Source organism: Myotis lucifugus, unplaced genomic scaffold (assembly GCF_000147115.1).
Source record: "Myotis lucifugus unplaced genomic scaffold, Myoluc2.0 scaffold_106, whole genome shotgun sequence".
Lineage (NCBI taxonomy): Eukaryota > Metazoa > Chordata > Mammalia > Chiroptera > Vespertilionidae > Myotis > Myotis lucifugus.
The window spans coordinates 3953958-3972453 of NW_005871154.1; positions in this window are offsets into that span (position 1 = coordinate 3953958).

The window sequence follows — 18496 nt, forward strand, 5'->3', positions numbered from 1 at the left end:
ATTGTATTACACTCAACTTTCAGAATACAGACTTGCTAGGAAGGGAATGTGAGTTCACAGCAATTCTGCTGGTTTTTTTGTTTCTTTCTTTTTCTTTTCTTACATTGCTTTGCATTTTAGAGAACAAAGTGTATCAGTATCATTTAATGGTTTTATCCCAAGTAACCTCCAAAAGAAACTTAAAAAATTATAATAATGATTATCTGCCCAACTAATCACAGATGACACTAGCACTTTGCAAAAGGGGCTCTGAATGGATGTTGTGTTATTCTGTGGGTGAGATCTGAGTTAAAATTTTTTAGGTACTTTCAAATATTCCCTTAAAATTATTCTAGAACCCCAGACAGAAATGCCTCAGTGTAATAAAATGTACCATTTTCCAAGTAGTGATGTAGTCAACAATAGAGATTCTCCCTGAAGACTACTTATACACGTTTCAAAAAAAGAAGATCCAAAAGTCAAATTTTAAGATTCTATTCATTCCATTTATTACCCACCCCAGCAGGAATTTTGTGTTGTTGCATAAAGCACAGTTCAACAAGTGTTAATTTTGAAAAACTTACATCTCCTATGTTTCATGTTTTTAAAAAGAGATATATAATTTGTCATGCTGTATTTATGGCATCCCACAATAAATAAATTATTAATTTTCAAGTACAGGTCTAAGAAAATATGAAGAGAAGGTCTAGATATTCTTGCTGATAAAAATATTTGAAAATTATTCACAAAAGACAACCTAAATAAAAACGTATATTTTTACGAAAATAAACTCTCCCTCTCCGGTGTTTGTTATGAATCTCCTAGGATTGCAAGCTATAGTGCTTTCTTGCTGGTCCTTTAAAATAAGACTGTCCTGAATTAATACACATGTAATTTACTTGGCAATCTGAAGTTCTATTTAAATTGAGGACAGGTTTAATTGCTAGTTTTTCCTGGCTGACTGCTTGGTGTTGGCTATAGTCCCTGATCTACAAAAGCCTGCACTTTCTTTCATTGATTAACATTTGTTAAAAAATATATAGTCATAGGTGTCAGGAATACAATGCACAAAGGAAAGTAGTATCAATTGGTCCCCTTTCTTAAGTGTTATGCTTTGCCAGAATTTTAAATATCTGAGAAAAAAACCTCTTTGAAGAGAGAACTGTGTACTTTTAAATGGATGGAATTTCATGTGTATTTTTCAGAAACACTGTCCAGTGTATATGCATTTTTGAAACGCAAGAAGATTATATGAACAAATTGATATAAATTGTATATATAATAGGTTGTAATTATGGCTTATCAAAAGCTCAACATTTTAAATCCTTTATTCTTTGGAAATATGGTAATTGTCTCTTTTCCCATGTAGTTAATTATAAATTTCAGGAAGAATTAAGTTTGCTAAAACTCTTCACTATTGTTTTTTTCCCCTTTGTCTCTATGGTAGCAGTGAGAATAGAAATAAATTGCTTTGATCTTGTTTCTCAATGGCATTTTTTTTCCTTCCTCAAAGGATGGACCTTACTTTGAGGACCTGAAATTTTAGACCTTTTTCATTAGCTATTAATTTAAGAGAGTTTTATTTTTTTTACAGCTGAATGTAAAGTGTGTCAGGAAGAAAAAGGTAGTTTATTTTAGAAATCAAGCCTTTGTTTCCGTAAGAGTTTGTAGTTTGTGATATAATAGGCAAAACCCACCAATGGAAAATACCCACTGACTGCAATAGTAGATAATGTCCAGAGTTTCTTTCTTGCAAGGAGAAAAGCACAAGTGTAGTCCATTCCTCTTGTCACATCTTGTTATCTCAGTAGGTTGCAGTGACGGGATGCAAATATCAAGGCATTTAAAGTAGTTTACAAGACTCTTTTAAATCTTGTATTAAATCTTGGCTTAAATTACTCTGTTGTATCTGTATAGCAGTAATTCAACTCTGGAGATTTCTAGAGCTTCAGGGACTATTAGGACATTCTTCTACAAAATACTAAAGTGCCATAATATAGATCTTAAAAATATGACTGTGATTTCATGTATGTGATCCCAGACTGCAGAGTTAATATGGCTCCCAGGAGTAGTCCTCTTAAAACTGCTGCAGTATTTCAGATGTCCTTCCCAACTTAGATTTAAAACTCTGATTTAAAATTCCCTATGTTTGCTAAGCACTTTCTTGTGCTTTTTTCTCAATTAATTTTCATAGTGATCTTGTGAGATAAATATTACTATTCTCAGAGATGAGGAAATAGGCTTAGAGGACTTAAGTGGCATAGGAAAAAAAATCCCTGATTAAGAAGATAAATATATGTATCATAAATATGTTTACCTTATTACTATTAGAGTATGTACTGGACCCTGGGCTAAACATATTACATGTGTTATCTTATGTAATCCTTATAATAATCCTTTAAACTAGGTGTTATTCTCTTCATTTTATACATGAGAAAACCCAAACTCATAGGGACTAAGAAATTTAACTAAGGCCACAGATCTAGAAAGTAAAAATCTGGCATCTAACCCAGGTGCAGTGGTGTCCTCATGATATTAAACATTCTCCTCTACGACCTTTCAGGGTTAATGTAATGATAGAATGATCACAGCACATGTCAAGTGTCTGGTGTCTAACAGGTGCTCAATAAACATTGTTTCATTATACATTCAGGAAATGCTTTCTGAATCCAAGTCCAGGGGCCCTCTTCTCCATTGATAGCATGAAATGTCAGGTTACAACAGTGGCTTTTGTATATGCTAAATCTTTATATTTATTTCTTCTTCTTTAAAAAAATATATATGCAGTCAGTTTATTTTATTTTCCCATCACCATTTATCCCCTTTATGCCCTCTCCCATCTCCACCCATCCCTGTCTCCCTCAATTATCAGACTGTTGTCCATGTCCATTAATTCTTTCTTTTTTTCCCTTTTTTGCTCAAACCCCTTCCCCCATCAGAGTTGTCTGTCTGCTCTCTATCTATGAGTCTGTCTCTATTTTGCTTGGTAGTTCAATTTGTTCATTAAATTCCACATATGAATGAAATCTTATGATACTTATCTTTATCTGACTGGCTTACTAGTATTTCACTTACCATAATGTTCTCCAGGTCCATCCATGCTGTCACAAAGGGTGTACTTTTCTTCCTTTTTATGGCAGGGTAGTATTCCATTGTGTATTTACAATAGCCAAGACTTGGAAGCAGCTCAAGTGTCCATCAGTAGATGAATGGATAGAAAAAAAACTCTGGTACATTTACATATACTCAATCTTTAAAGTGGCCAGCCTGAGCATTCAGCACCTATGTCACTCACCAAATTCAGCACCTATGTCATTCTAGGTCACCAGATGGTTAGAATTTTTTTTAGCATAGTGTTCAATCTTCTTCTGCACTCGTCAGCCACAGATCGCACCTCTGCTAACCTGGGCCAATACCTGCCTGTAGTCACAGAGATTTTGGAGAGCATGGACATGACGTAGCACCACCATCAGAGTCCGCTGAGAAACCCTCATTCTCAGCGTCCTGTGAAGAATGGGTCAGCAACGTTTTCTGTATTTACAGAGGAGGCAAATGCATCTCTCCCAAGCACGTCCTCAGTCTTAGTAAGGCTTTCCTTAGAAACCATTGGGCCAACTTATTTTAAACATCTTTGAAGCCCGAGAAAATAAAAGGAAGCAAGTAGAAAGATAAGCCCAGGAGGGGATGAAGTTGTAAATTGAGGAATTATGCCCAAAATAGAATGAAAAAGGTTAACAGTAATCACAAGTATGCTTTGCATTTGTAATTGATACATTGACCGGGCAGGACTCATGGGATGTCATAACAGAAGCCACTTTTTGTGGGGCTCCTCAGTGTTTGCTTAAAGCTTCTTAGTGTCAGTAATCCCTGCCCTGCTCTCTATGGTAAAATCTCAAGCAGGGGCGTGACTTCCCATGAATTTGCAGTCATTTACAAGGAGTTCTAAGTCCTACGATCACTTAAAATCAGAAATACAGTCTTGATTCAGTAATTAAAATTTTTCGGGACCAAATATTATTCAAAAGCCTGAACACTTTTCCAGATGAAAGACTCGCTCTTCCCTACTATGTGATATTCAAATATGACATCTGCTTTGGGGAAGGGGGTGCTGTAGGCTTTTTTTTTCTTTTTTCCTATTTGCTAGCTGGTTATTGGAACATGAGACAGAAGTACAAAATGGAGAGCAGAAAGTTCTTATTAGACTGGGATTGTTATACTTCTTGCTCTTTGAGCCTGATATAATAATACTAACGATGATGAAGATAACAATAACAACCCTTCCCCCAAATAGCTGACACTTACATAGTGCTGATTATGTACAGAAATATTTCTAAGTGTTTTATTTGTATTAATTTTTTTTAATCTTCATAACTGAGGCAAAGAGAGGGTAAGCAGTTTGCCCAGGGTCACCTCGCGGGGAAATAAATGGTGGGTGTGGGATGCTAACCCAGGCAGTCTGACTCCAGAGTCTTTCTCCCAAGGGGACCTCTTAGAAAGTTTCCTTTTCCAGGCCCCTCTGATTAAATCTCCTATAATCCGATGATGCCTTTCTTCCAACCCAGGTTTTACAGCGGTCCACTCCACACAGAGGGTTGTCTTTGTAGGCATAACTATGGCTTCAGGATTCTGCTTTTGCCTTGACAAACTCTGAAAGTGCAGGCTGGCTCGGATGAAGCCACCCCTCCTGAGATAATTGATAACAACCAGTTTTCCACCACCCGTTTCAGGTGGGAGTCAGAACCCAGGACACTGGCTTTCCAAATCCAAGGCAGATTTATCAAACTCTAGGTGTGTGCCTGTTGAAGCCTTTTTTACTGCTCTTAGGTGAAAAGTGAGACCCTCCCTTCTCCCCTCTCCAAAGAAGTCCCTTCCCTTTATAAATCTCCAACCACCCAACATGGCCTTGCATACTCTCATTATAGACAAGGGTTCAGAGACCTGAAAGTGGTTCTTGGTAATTTCCTTTGAAAATTATAATACCTACTTTGGAGTCTTATTTTTATCATATCTTGACGTCTTAGACACGACTTACAGTGTATCATCGTGTGCATATATTTCTACCTATATTTTACTTTTTTAACTGGCAAAATTTGATTTCTTCCTTGGCTTTAACAACTTACTCTGAAATTACACATCTTTATGACAGTTAAGGAATGAATTGTATAAAAACCGTTATTTTCCCAAATAAAATTATTTATACACACATGTATGCACAAACACATATATGTATACATATACACACATTACATGTCTAGGTATATACATATCGTATGTCTAATCTATATATCTAAGCAATCGGTGATCTGGAGCAGAGGTTCTCAACCTGTGGGTCGCGACCCCTTTGGGGATCGAACGGACCCTTTCACAGGGGTCGCCTAAGACCATAGGAAAACACATATATAATTATATATTGTTTTTGTGATTAATTACTATGCTTGAATTATGTTCAATTTGTAACAATGAAAATACATCCTGCATATCAGATATTTACATTACGATTCATAACAGTAGCAAAATTACAGTTATGAAGTAGCAACGAAAATAATTTTATGGTTGGGGGTCACCAGAACATGAGGAACTGTATTAAAGGGTCCTGGCATTAGGAAGGTTGAGAACCAGTGATCTGGAGGCATCCTGCGAATTATGTTTTTCAAATTTTTTGAAAATTCCCCTAATCTTTTTAATAATTAATACTTTAAGTATAATTATTCATTACAATTACCAAGGACGTTAGAGTTCACAGTCCATTTCCACACACATTATTGTGTGACATTTTAGTTCAGCCAAGCAAAAAGGCACTCATTTTTACCCTTTGAGCATAAAGTTTTAACTTTTTTGACCTCCGTGTCTTCATCTGTCAAACACCTGAGCATTTCAGAAAAGATGAGAAAGACACCTTAAGTGCTTTTCCAAAGACTAAACTCAGAAAAGTCTCTTGTGTTTTTTGTAGCATCACGTCTGGATCCCTCCAGGTCCTCTCCCTGGGAGGAGTCATTTGTTCCCTTCCCTGCACTTGTTCCTGTCCATGCACTGTGAAGTACAGATAAATGAGGGGGAAGGCTGAAGTCACCTTTCTGTGGAGCATAGAATTATTTCCCCCCTCAATCCTAGCTTCCAAGGCCCACAACTGACGGGTTGCCTGACCAAGTCCAAGAATACCTTGATTCAGCACTATCAGATGGTGCATGGTGCACTGTTAGTCTGGATGGCCCTCTACTCATCCTTTCCCCTCCTAAAAGCTTTATTGGAAACTGAAGTGTCTCCTCTACTGATTTAGCCAGTGAGAGTTCAACATTCTTGCCTTTGGCCTGTATTCCTTACCATAATTTTCAGGACCCTTACTCTTGACCCCCCAAATAGGTAAGATGGATCTTTTTGATATGCTCATGTCATTTTATTTATACACTAGAGGCCCGGTGCATGAATTTGTGCACCAGTGGGGTCCCTCAGCCTGGCCTGTGGGATCAGGCTGAAACCTGCTCTCTGACATCCCCCTAGGGGTTCTGGACTGCGAGAGGGCACAGACCAGGCCGAGGAACCCTACTGGTACATGACTGGGGCTGGGAAAAGATGTGGGAGGTTGGCCAGCTGGGGAGGGACCCTGGAAGGGCTCCAGGGCTGTCCGGCTTGTTTCACTCAGTCCTGATCTGCCGGACCCCAGCAGCAAGCTACCCTACCAGTCAGAGCACCTGCCCCCTGGTGGTCAGTGTACATAATAGCACTGGTCAACCGGTCGACTGTCTGCCTCCTGGTGGTCAGTGCATGTCATAGCAAGCGGTTGAGTGACCTTAGCATATCATTAGCATATTACGCTTTGATTGGTTGAATGGCCGGCCAGACACTTAGCATATTAGTCTTTTATTATATAGAATTGCTTTATAATTGCATATTTGGTAGCTTGTCTTTTCCCTTAAACTAAAAAAGAATTTTTAGACAGAGACTGAGTCTTGATTTATCTTTATCCCTTATATAATAGCTGGCATATACTAAGTTTTCAAAGAGTATTTGTTGACCAGTGAAATGAATGAATGGTCCTAGTGTTTAATCCTGTTTTAAATGTGACATGTTGTATTGTATTTTCTAAAAGATTGGGAGCTCTTTGAGAGTATCATTATTTAAATCTTTATATCTCTAAATTTTATATATTTATATACCTAGCATAGTGCCTTCTGTGTAAGACATGTTTGATGAATGAATGAATAAATAAATGAATGAATATACATACAGTATTATCATGTAACACTTATCAACCCTGAAAAAATACCCCTATGATTATGAGAATTATTTTATTTTGAACAGAACAATAGAACCTCCCAACTCTCTCTCTTAGAAGAACGTGCTATTTTAAATGAAACATTTAGGTCAAAATTTTATTTAGATGAATCAATTCTTACCCTGTCATATACAAACTTGTTCTCAGAATCAGTGACCAAATGTCTATATAGGTATTTTGTAAACTCTAAAGCACTTGAACAGATATAGGACCCTAAAAAACAAATTCCCATTTTTGTCTGGGGATGGAATGGGATGGGTTGAGAAGAAAATCTTTGGAGTTTGCTTTGTCAAGTGTTTATTATTGTTCAACTTCTTCATAGTTACATAAACATATAATCAATCTGTGGTGTAATCGCCTAGCATATTTGGCCCATTTGCTTAGGATGTTCCGGAACACAATATGTCAAGATGTTAAAATTATAATGAGACAACCAAGGAAAATAGAGACTTGGAGAAATCAACCTGTCTAAACAGCATTTTTTTTTAATAGACCAAAATCCACTGATAGTTTTGGCACTTAAGGGAACGTGTTTTTCTAAGTTATCATTCCATATCCCTTAAACCTAACCACATTACTTACGTATCAACAATCTACAGTTAAAGATATTCAGGGTACATGGATGAGAGAGAGGAAGAAGGGAAAACTCTGTCTTTAGTAGAATTTGTCACCAACTTCAAATTGTTGTGTGGAAAGCTGGGCTGGCCCATAAGGGAATTACAGTGTTGCCTCTTGATTTTTGGCTTAGGAATTAACTGAAAGATAGATTTGAGAGTGTCCTCAACTGGAGGGAACACCCTTTGGGGGAGGAAGCACATTAAATTCTTGGTGGGGGAATATGAAGTTTGGGAAAAGTCTATGAGTGTATTTGACACCTCCTCTCCCCACATTGTATTGTGGATCTAATAAAAACCTCTCATTTTACACATGTGAAAAAATGTTAAAGTAACTTTCCCAACATTTCACCAATAGATTATTTGGAACACTACTAAAATCCAAGACCTTAACTTCTATTCACACACTATGGATTGAAAAATAAGTTATGTTCACATAGCGTCTGTCTTCAGTAGGCCTTTTTATGTGTCTACCCTGTGTAATTATATTGTTAATCTGCTTGATCAAACATTCTTGGGAAGGCCTTAGTATCCCAAATTCAGGTAATAATGGAGTAAGAGAGATTCACACAGATTTTCACATTTCTTTACTCCATGCTATGCATTCATAGAAGTCCAAACAATTCTTATTAATGGCCCCATCACATTTTGTGAGTATTTATATTCCTCCACCAGGCACAGCTCACTTATTTATTGAATTTTGCCTCTTTACTATGTGATCCATAAAGATATCCACTATGTAGATATAAAACAAGCTTATTATTACTACTACTAAAAATAACAAATATTGATTATTACAAAGGAGACATTCTTTTATATATATTTCAGAAAGGAAAGGGGAGGGGGAGAGAAAAAGATCAGTGATGAGAGAGAATCATTGATCAGCTGCCTCCTGCATGCCCCCCACTAGGGATTGAGTCCACAATCTGGTCATGTGCCCTGACCGGGAATGAAACCAAGACCTCCTGATTCATAGGTTGATGCTCAACCACTGAGCCACACTGGCTTATTTTTTTCTTAATCCTCTCCTGAGGATGTGTTTTCATTGACTTTTAGAGAGTGAGGAAGAAAGAGAGAAACACTGATGTGAGAGAGAGAGACATTGATAGGCTCCTACCTTACATGCCCCAACTGGTGATCAAACCTGAAACCTAAGTATGTGCCCTGACCAGGAATCGAATCTGAAACCTTTTGGTGTATGGGATGACACTCCAACCAACTGAGCCACCTGGCCAGGGCAAAGGAGACATTCTTTACTATTAACATTGCTTGGTATAAATTTTCATATTTAGAGATAATAAATCAAAATTTAATAATAACTTAAAATTCAAAAGGCTTAACCTGACATGTGAATTTTATATATTTATTGGACTTAAGTGTCATAAAAGGAAAATAAAATTGCCCTGTGACTTCTTGCATTCTGATTCGCATAATTCTTGCAAATCATGATAGTGATCTGAAGTGAATCTGTATCTGTCACCTAATAGCCTTCCTGTGAATTAGGCGGCGTACACTATTTTACAAATGTGATTACCGAAGCCCAGAGCATTTCATGGCAGCAAGCACATGCTTGAGCTCAGCTTGAAACTGGTCATCTGACACCAGTCCAATGTACCTCACCCACCCTGTGGGAACTGGATGTCAGGATTTGATTTAAACAAGAAAACTGAGCTTAGAGATTGATGACCTAAGTGTATTTTTTGTGGTAGCTTTGTCAATACTCACTCAAACAGCACTTCAGAGTTTAGAGATGCCTTAATAATACATCAGCTAAATAAAGGTTACTCTAAAAAGCTTATAAATCACAAAAAGAGAATTCTTAGCACAAATACTGAATTAAATATTTTATTCTAGTTAATTCATAAGTGTTAGGCTCATTATATGATGTAATCATATTAAGTGATGACATGTCTTAAACCCAATTAAACAGATACAAAATGAAAAATGCCAGAGGTGGCTTCTTATAGAAGGGGCATGCATGGGCAGCAGGCTCTGCCTTGTTCTTGCTACAATTCCAGCCATGGTCCTTTTTATAGGGTAACTTTTAGGCAAGTTGCTTACCCTTTCTCAACCTCAGTTTTCTCTCCTGTAGAATGGGCATAATAATACTTACAACCGTATTTGTGGTAGCAACTAGTGATAATGTAATGGGTCCAAAACAGTCTGTGGCATATTTAGTAGCTCAATAAATCACAGCTGTGGTTTTCATTATTATCAACTGTTATTAGTATGTCTTTAGTCTCTTCAATAAATGGTATTGGGAAAATTGGACAGATACATGCAAAAAAATGAAACTAGATCACCAACTTATACCATACACAAAAATAAACTCAAAATGGATAAAGGACTTAAACGTAAAATGGGAAATCATAAAAATCTTAGAAGAATCTATAGGCAGCAAAATATCAGACATATGTCATAGCAATATCTTTACCGATACAGCTCCTGGGACAATTGAAACTAAGGAGAAAATAAACAAGTGGGACTACATCAAAATAAAAACCTGCACAGCAAAAGAAACCATCAACAAAACAAAGCCCATTGCATGGGAGAACATATTTACCAATGTTATATCTGATAAGGGTTTAATCTCCAAAATTTATAGGGAACTCATACAACTTAACAAAAGGAAGATAAACAATCCAATCAAAAAATGGGCAAAGGAACTAAATAGACACCTTTCAAAAGAGGACATAAGGAAGGCCAAGAGACATATGAAAACACTAGAGGCCTGGTGCATAGATTCATGCACTGGTGGGGTCCCTCAGCCTGGCCTGCACCCTCTCACAATCCGGGACCCCTTGGGGGAATATGGGACTGCTGGTTTTAACCCAGTGCCCACAGGCTGTAGGGATATAGTAGTGGCCCAGGGAAGAGCCTGGGCCGGGCACTGTGCTGCTCCCGCTCATCCTGGCCCTGCTGTGTGTGCCACCTCTGCCGTTCGGTAGTGCTGCTGTGGAGGCAGGAGAGGCTCCCGCCACCGCTGCAGCTGTGCTTGCCAGCCATGAGCCGGGAATCTGGCACCTATTGGTCAGCTGAGCGATGCTCCCTCTGTGGGAGCACACTGACCACCAGGGGGCAGCTCCTGCATTAAGCATCTGCCCCCTGGTGGTCAGTGAGCATCATAGCTACCGGCCGGTTGTCTGGTCACTTAGGCTTTTACATATATAGATGCTCAAAGTCACTAATCATCTGAGAGATGCAAATTAAAATAACAAATAGGTACCACCATCTCACACCTGTCAGAATGGCTATCATCAACAAATCAACAAATGACAAGCGCTAGCGAGAATGTGGAGAAAAAGGAACCCTTGTACACTGCTGGTGGGGATGCAGACTGGTGCAGCCACTGTGGAAAACAATATGGAGTTTCCTCAAAATATTAAAAATGGAACTCCCATTTGACCCAGTAATCCTACTTCTAGGAATATATCCCAAGAAATCAGAGACACCAATCAGAAAGGACATATGCACCCCTATGTTCATAGCAGCACAATTTATAATAGCTAAGATTTGGAAACAGCCTAAGTGCCCATCAGCAGACGATTGGATTAAAAAACAGTGGTACATCTACACAATGGAATACTACGCTGCTGTAAAAAAGAAGGAACTCTTACCATTTGCAAAAGCATGGCTGGACCTGAAGAGCATTATGCTAAGCGAAATAAGCCAGTCGGAGAAAGATAAATATCACATGATCTCACTCATTTGTGGAATATAATGAAGAACATAAGCTGATGAACAAATATAGCCAGAGAATAGAAGCATTGAACAGACTGTCCAACCTCAGAGGGAAGGCAGGGGAGAGGGGTAGGCAAAAGATCAACCTAAGGACTTGTATGCATTCATATAAGCAGAACCCATGGACACAGACAGTGGGTGAGGGGATGTCCTGGGGCGGGGCGGGGGAGGGGGGGCATTGGAACAGCCTGGGAGAGGTCAATGGGGGAAAAAGGAGACATATGTAATACTTTAAATAATAAAGAATTAAATAAAAAGTAAAGATAAGGTGTTTTATTAGAATCACCTTCTCCCCTTTTAGCACTAATAAGTTCTTGTTATTACAGGGAGGAAGCAGTATTGCTGGTTACTAGTAAAAGGAAGCACTTCATTCTTTCTAAAAGGCCAATTAGAGTAAATTTATAGGAGTTACAACAAAAGAATAGGTTAGCTAGAGATGAAGTTCTTATGTAAAAAGAAGTGCCTGGCAAATGGCTTAGAATGTCAAACCTCTGTGTTCCTTGTTTCATTTCTTTGTACCTCCATTTCTGACATAACAAGAAAGGCCTCTAAGATCTATCCTATACAACTCTTATTCTGGGGTTCTGTGAAATGCTCTAGAGAAAATCTTCACCACTAGCTTATGGTCTAAAAGGGGAGACAAGTGAACAGGCCTTTCTATACCTTGACTTGTGATCTCACAGGTGTCCAGCATGTATCTCTCTTATTGTCTGGGAGTCTGGAGGAGATGAGTGGAGACCACTTCTGCCTCTGGGCTAAGAGGGTTCTCAGATGTGTCCCTGTAAGGCCCGAGAGGCAAGCTGCTGGGGAAGCTTGTGTCAAAAACCTAGTCCTTAGAGTAATACAAAAAGCAAGGATAGGCCCTGGCCAGGTAGCTCAGTTGGTTAGAACAGCATACTAATACAGCAAGGTTGCAGGTTTGATCCCTGTTCAGGGCACATACAAAAATCAACTGGTGAGTACATGGATGGCTGGAGCAGCAAATCTCTCTCCCTCTCTCTCTCTCATCTCTAAAATTAATAAATAAAAATTTCAAAAAGCAAAGGATAATTTCTTATGCCTTAATAAGAGTAGAAATTACACATCTAGTTTTATGCAGCACTGCACCAAAGAAATTCTCAAAGCTTTCTCCTATACTTGTAACTATAGTGATAAACACATTGATAACATACATGCTAGCTAGTATATATTGTAGCATATAATACATAGACCATAACATCTTTTTCTCTATTTGCAGCAAAACCAAGGCAAAGGCCCAGCCCAGAATTGTTCAGTGGAAGCCCCTGCTTGGATGCCTGTCCACCACTGTACTGTAAGTTTGATTGTCTGATTATTCCAAGACCGGCCAGGTTGAAGAGGAATTATTTATATATTTTGATATAACCTTAGTGGAATGGGCTAGAATATTCTCTGATATTCTAGAATAGAGTAAACCCTTTGAAAGGAGAGTGTCTTTTCACAAATCTCTGCGTTATAAGAAAGAAATACCTTTGATTACAGAGTCTATGCATTTTTTTTGGAGTTGGGATAACTTGCAAAGGATTTATCTAAATGGGTTATCAATGATTTAGACTTGGAGAGTCATTAAAATGAGTATATTTGCGTGTATATTTTCCTCAGTAGCTGCACATTCAGTAATACTTGATTTTAGATGCCTTCGGATAGGATGTTTACCCTTTTGTCATTGTTGTGTTGACTGTTTAATCGCGATGAGTACATGGATTGACAATTTTCAAGTCCCCCTGGTATAATAAGAGTGTCTGAATTTGTTTGAACTCTTCCAGCAAAGATTTTTCAAGTGCTTTAGAAACAAACAGGTATTATGTCATTATTTCTGTGTTACAAGTGGGAGATTTAAATGCAAAGGAAACTAGAACAGTGACTCAATTATAAAGCTGGGAATGGATCCCAGAACCCCCAATTCTCCTTCATGAACTCCTCCTATTACACCGTGCTCATAAGTTAGTGAAGAAAGTGGCTGATTTGTATCATATTCTCTTATATGTGTGGTGCCTGATAGAAATGACAATGGATCATTTGGGAATTACTTGTACTGTCACCGACAGTTTGCCTGTCATGAAATAATTTTTCTGTGATGGGGATAAGAAAATGGAAAGTTACTTTTTGGACATTCCCCTCATTTGACTCACCTCACAGGCAATGTGATGTGATATGTGGGGCTTCTTAAATATCCTCGTCTATTTTTGAGGTATAAGATGTTCAAAGGTGCAGTGGACTAACGTAGTGTGGCCTATGGCCACGTGAGGGGCAGCAGGGCTGGGGCGTCTATTTTATACTTGGATTGTGTGAATGGAATGTTTCTGTTTATCTGTGAAGAAAAGGTGGGGTTACCTTTAAAGAAGGAGAGATGATGATGTCAAATTTTGGAAGCATTCCTGCAGCGTGGAGGCAGCCCAGGCTTGTTGGAGACTTGGAGGAAAAAAAAGTCATACTTTTGTGAGCAGATGGTCCGAGGGGAGTGCATGCTTAGGGACTCTGCTGATGCCAGAGAAAGGATGAGTATTAATAATTCTATTTCTGCATCAATCACTCTGTCCACTATATCTCTGATATTATCTCACAAGTACTGATTTATATGTCTGTTTCTCCAAGGAGACCATGTGCTCGTCAGGGCCCTATTATACCTACGTTTGGGTAAGTCCCTGTACATAATAGGAGCTCTCTCCATGCAGGTTCAATGAATGAATCTTTAATCTGTTGATTACCTTTTGACTACATTTTAGTAAGTTATTTCTTGGTGAAAAGGAATAATTATGCTATTTTACCTTTTTAAATGGATGGTTTCCATTTCTCACCTTCAAGGGTCCTTCCATACTTTATTCTTCACGGTATACCATTGAATACGTATTTTGAGGAACTTTGTTTTCAAACTAGGTACATTTAGTAATTCAGTTCAGCTGTATAAGGTTCTATGCCAGTTGCTGAAGCAGCAAAGAGAAATAAGAAATTTTATCAAACACATCCAGGTGTCATACCAATAAGAATATCTGATTCGTAGCTGCAGTGATAATTTCCCCTCCAAATAAAAGAAATTTGGCACTTTAGTTACTTTGTCTAGTCTTATTGCAAGCCTATCCATTGTTAGAATTCTGTCTTTTGAATTCTGCAATATGAAGTAATGTGAAGAATTCTGTCTTCTTCATATTACTTTGGAGCTGGATCCTTTAGGATCTGGGAGTCCCAGTTAGTTTTTCCTCTTTGGGGACACTAAGTACTAAACAGATGCCTATATTTAAGACCCTTGCTGAAGATGACAAGTCTGAAATGCTGACATTGAATTCTGATGCTCAGTTGTGTGGTCAGGTGAGAGCATCAGGAACTAGGTGTCTTTTCTTGCTTCTGCTCTGGTCTGGGAGCTGCTGGTTGCATAGTTTTCCTTTGCCATTTTCTTACTAGTAATTACATCTCCAATGGGGCAGACACATTCTGGAGGGGTTGCACAACCACAAGGATTGTGCTTTCTCTGTAACTCGGAGACACAGGCAAGACTCCCAGTGGCCATGTTTAGGTTATGGATCTGCCTCTGGCCTTGACTGACTGCTCCAGGGGTAGACTGATCCCAGCTGGGCCAGTTGGATTGTTTCTCCTGGGAATTTGAAATTTATACTAGAGATATACCAAATTGGAAGTCATTAGTACTGAATCACAGTTTGGGAAAATTCTGTGACCCTCTGTTGTTGAGATCTTGGGAGCTGCCCTATTTCCACCCTTCTGAGGTTTTGTTTACTCAAATCTCTCTTTGGTTTTGTAAAAAGGTCACAATAACCTGCTGATAATCAATAAGTTACTTTTTGTTGTTGTTGTTATCCAGATTTTATTTTGTTTTGTTTTGTTTTTATTTTTTTGAGGGAGTTTAATATTCTTTGATTTATTGGCAACCAAAGAGAAAAGAAAAAACCCTTATCTAATATCCGCAGTCAGCAACATATATGGAACTCCCACTAGAGCTAATATAATGAGTAGTTGTCCCAGGCAGGAAAAAACACTGGGAACACTGGGATTTTGATAATTTATAACAGTGTATTTTCTCCAAATATCTGATTATATACAATGCTTAGGTACATAAAAATGACAAAAAGAATAATTTAATAATGACTTAACCCACATAATAGAATGAAAATTATGTATAGGTAGCTACATAGTTAGCATAAGCATATTTATGCAACAAAAAGCAACATATGATACATAAAATAGTTCTGATATTGAGTCAACTTTTTCTTCTCTCAGGAAATAGAGAATATCTTAGCCTCATGTGGTTAAGAGAAGGTCTTGTCTGTCTCAAATTTTCCATGGACTGAAGCTGGTTATAAATAAATTAATGCATGCTTACATTCATAATAAATGGATAGACTTTGTTATCTTTGTGCATTTTTCAAGTTCAGTTGCTTTTATCCCCTTTATTCCTTTCCTCAGTGCCGTATTCTTGTTCCTTGGTGTTATGTTCCAAAATGATTGTATCTTTAATTGAGCTTTATTACTTTTTCAAAGAAGGCTTGGTCTTTGTGTGTGCATTTGCCCCAGGTTCATTTTAAGTGCAGAGCTTTTATGGTTGGTTTTCCTGAGAAGGCTCTCTCTTCCAAATTGCTTTGCAAATGCTTGTCACCAGTTAAATAATGCCTTGAAAATGGCTTCTATAACTATTTGCTCAGTCTCCTCTGGATGCTTCTTCTTTTTTTTGACACTCCATATCTCTATAATAATGAGACCAAGAGGTATTTTTAAAGACTTTTCCTTTTAGCCAGAACTATAATGCACAGATCAGGGTTCAAACAGAAGAGAAATTTTGCCCCCAGTAACTATACATAATGTTACTTCCTAACTAGTTATAAATGAAATGTTTTCCCTAGTGAGAACTGTGACAGTTTTAGTAATTATTGATCTTTCCTTCTATGGCTATTGAAGCACTAGAATGATACCTTTCCTCACCTCTACAGTAAATTAAATAGGATTGTATGCCTCATTAGTTTGTATGACCATGAATATGAACATAGTGGTTACTGGAACTCCTGCCAGTTGTAAACAAATGAGAAGAGACCCATAGGTTCTGGGTCTCAGGTGAAGACAGGCAGGTCTCTGAATCTGGAGTGAACTAGGTTAAGAGTTAGTTCCTGGAAATAAACAACCTTAGACTTGACCTGCTGCAGGAGGCTTGAGTGGCTGCTGCATTTCAGGGTCTGTCTCGAGAACACTTGGTATGGCTCTGGATTGCACATGGATTTGATCCCTTGGAGGAACGCCCCAAACATAATCCTTAGTTGCCAGGCAGTACTTAGAAATGGCTGTCATGTGTTATTTTATCAATTACATATATGATACATACATACACATGATTTTTTAAAATAATTGCTTTGTTTCCCTGTATGTGTACACACCCTTCAGTGGCTGGGAATTAGAAAAATAATGCTCTGAGAAGAGTTTCTAAAAGCTAAGTTGAAAATAAACTCCCTGTGCTGATGAAGCTTGTTATGATATGGTTTTACCTACATATCTCTGTTGTTACATAAGATTCACCCATAAGTAATCTGTGAAATATTTTGAAAATCATGTAAGCTTCAGCGAAATAGAACACCGCACTCTGAATACATCGACTCTCATTTACTCATTCAAGAAATATTTACCGAGCACATTTTGTAAGTTGTAACTGACACTTGGATTGATCAAGGTATACAGGAAAAAATACATAAACAATCATTATACTGGGTGATATATGCTTTAATGATGGTCTATACAAGAAGCTATACATTTTCAGAATGTAGAGTTGCCTAAAGATGGATTTTTGAAGACAAAAGATGCAATATTAGGTAATAGTTAAGTAGGTAAGCTTTGGAATTGAATAAGATTTGCTTAAATAGGTGAACTCTGCCACTGACTCACTGTTTGAACTTGCACAGTTTACTTAATCTCTCTGAGTTTATGCATGCAATGGGGTATTTTGAGATTTACATGAGATAATTCATAGCCCGTGTTAACATAGCATCTGAAGGCAGCAATTGCTTGATAAGTGGTAAGAGGAAAGAAAGAAAAAAGATTATTCCAGAAGGAACTGGATGGGGCATGATGAATTGGTGAGGGAGAGCATAAAACACACACACACACACACACACACACACACAATAACTCGTTAATTTATAGCAATTTATTTAGGAGGGTCCTTTCTTCAGAAAGGGATTCAGGCTGGGATTGGAAACATTTAAAACTCTTGAAAAGAAAGATTTTGCTGTGACAGGCAGGAGGGAACTGATGATAGAAGAATATCATATTAACAAGAGATGTTTGTATTCTGAGTAACATGAGGCCATTTTCGAGGAATGGGCCCGGCCGGGTATACCTTCTAATTTAAAAAAACATTTTAACATTTCCCTACTATGTCTTTCCAGGTGATGAAAGTAATTTTTCTTTTTTTATGGCAAATCAATAAAAGCAGGTGCTCCTCTAAGAAACCAGAGGAGATGTTCTTTCAGAGTGTTAATTGTTTCAGCATGTTCTCCCAGAAACCTCACATTACCTGCAGTTGGGATCATTTGCGCTAATTGAAACCAGTTAATACAGTGTGCATAAGCTGTTCTAGAATAGTCCTAATGGATGTTTTTTCCTCTTGTTTTTTTGGCTGCCCCTCCCCCAATTTTTTCTTCTACATATTATTATGTGACCTCATTTTGTATACAGCTTACATAAATGCCCAGGCCATGGCACCCTGAAAGGTCTAACCCAGTTGTAAAATAAAGAATGTTGTGTCTGCTCTTTGGATGTTTCCAGAGTTCCTGTGAACACAGCATCCCCTGGGCTAATGCTGCTGCTGGGCAGTTACACCCAGGATGGCTTTGATGAGTATTGTCTTTCCAAAGACTAGATACAATTTTTTATATTT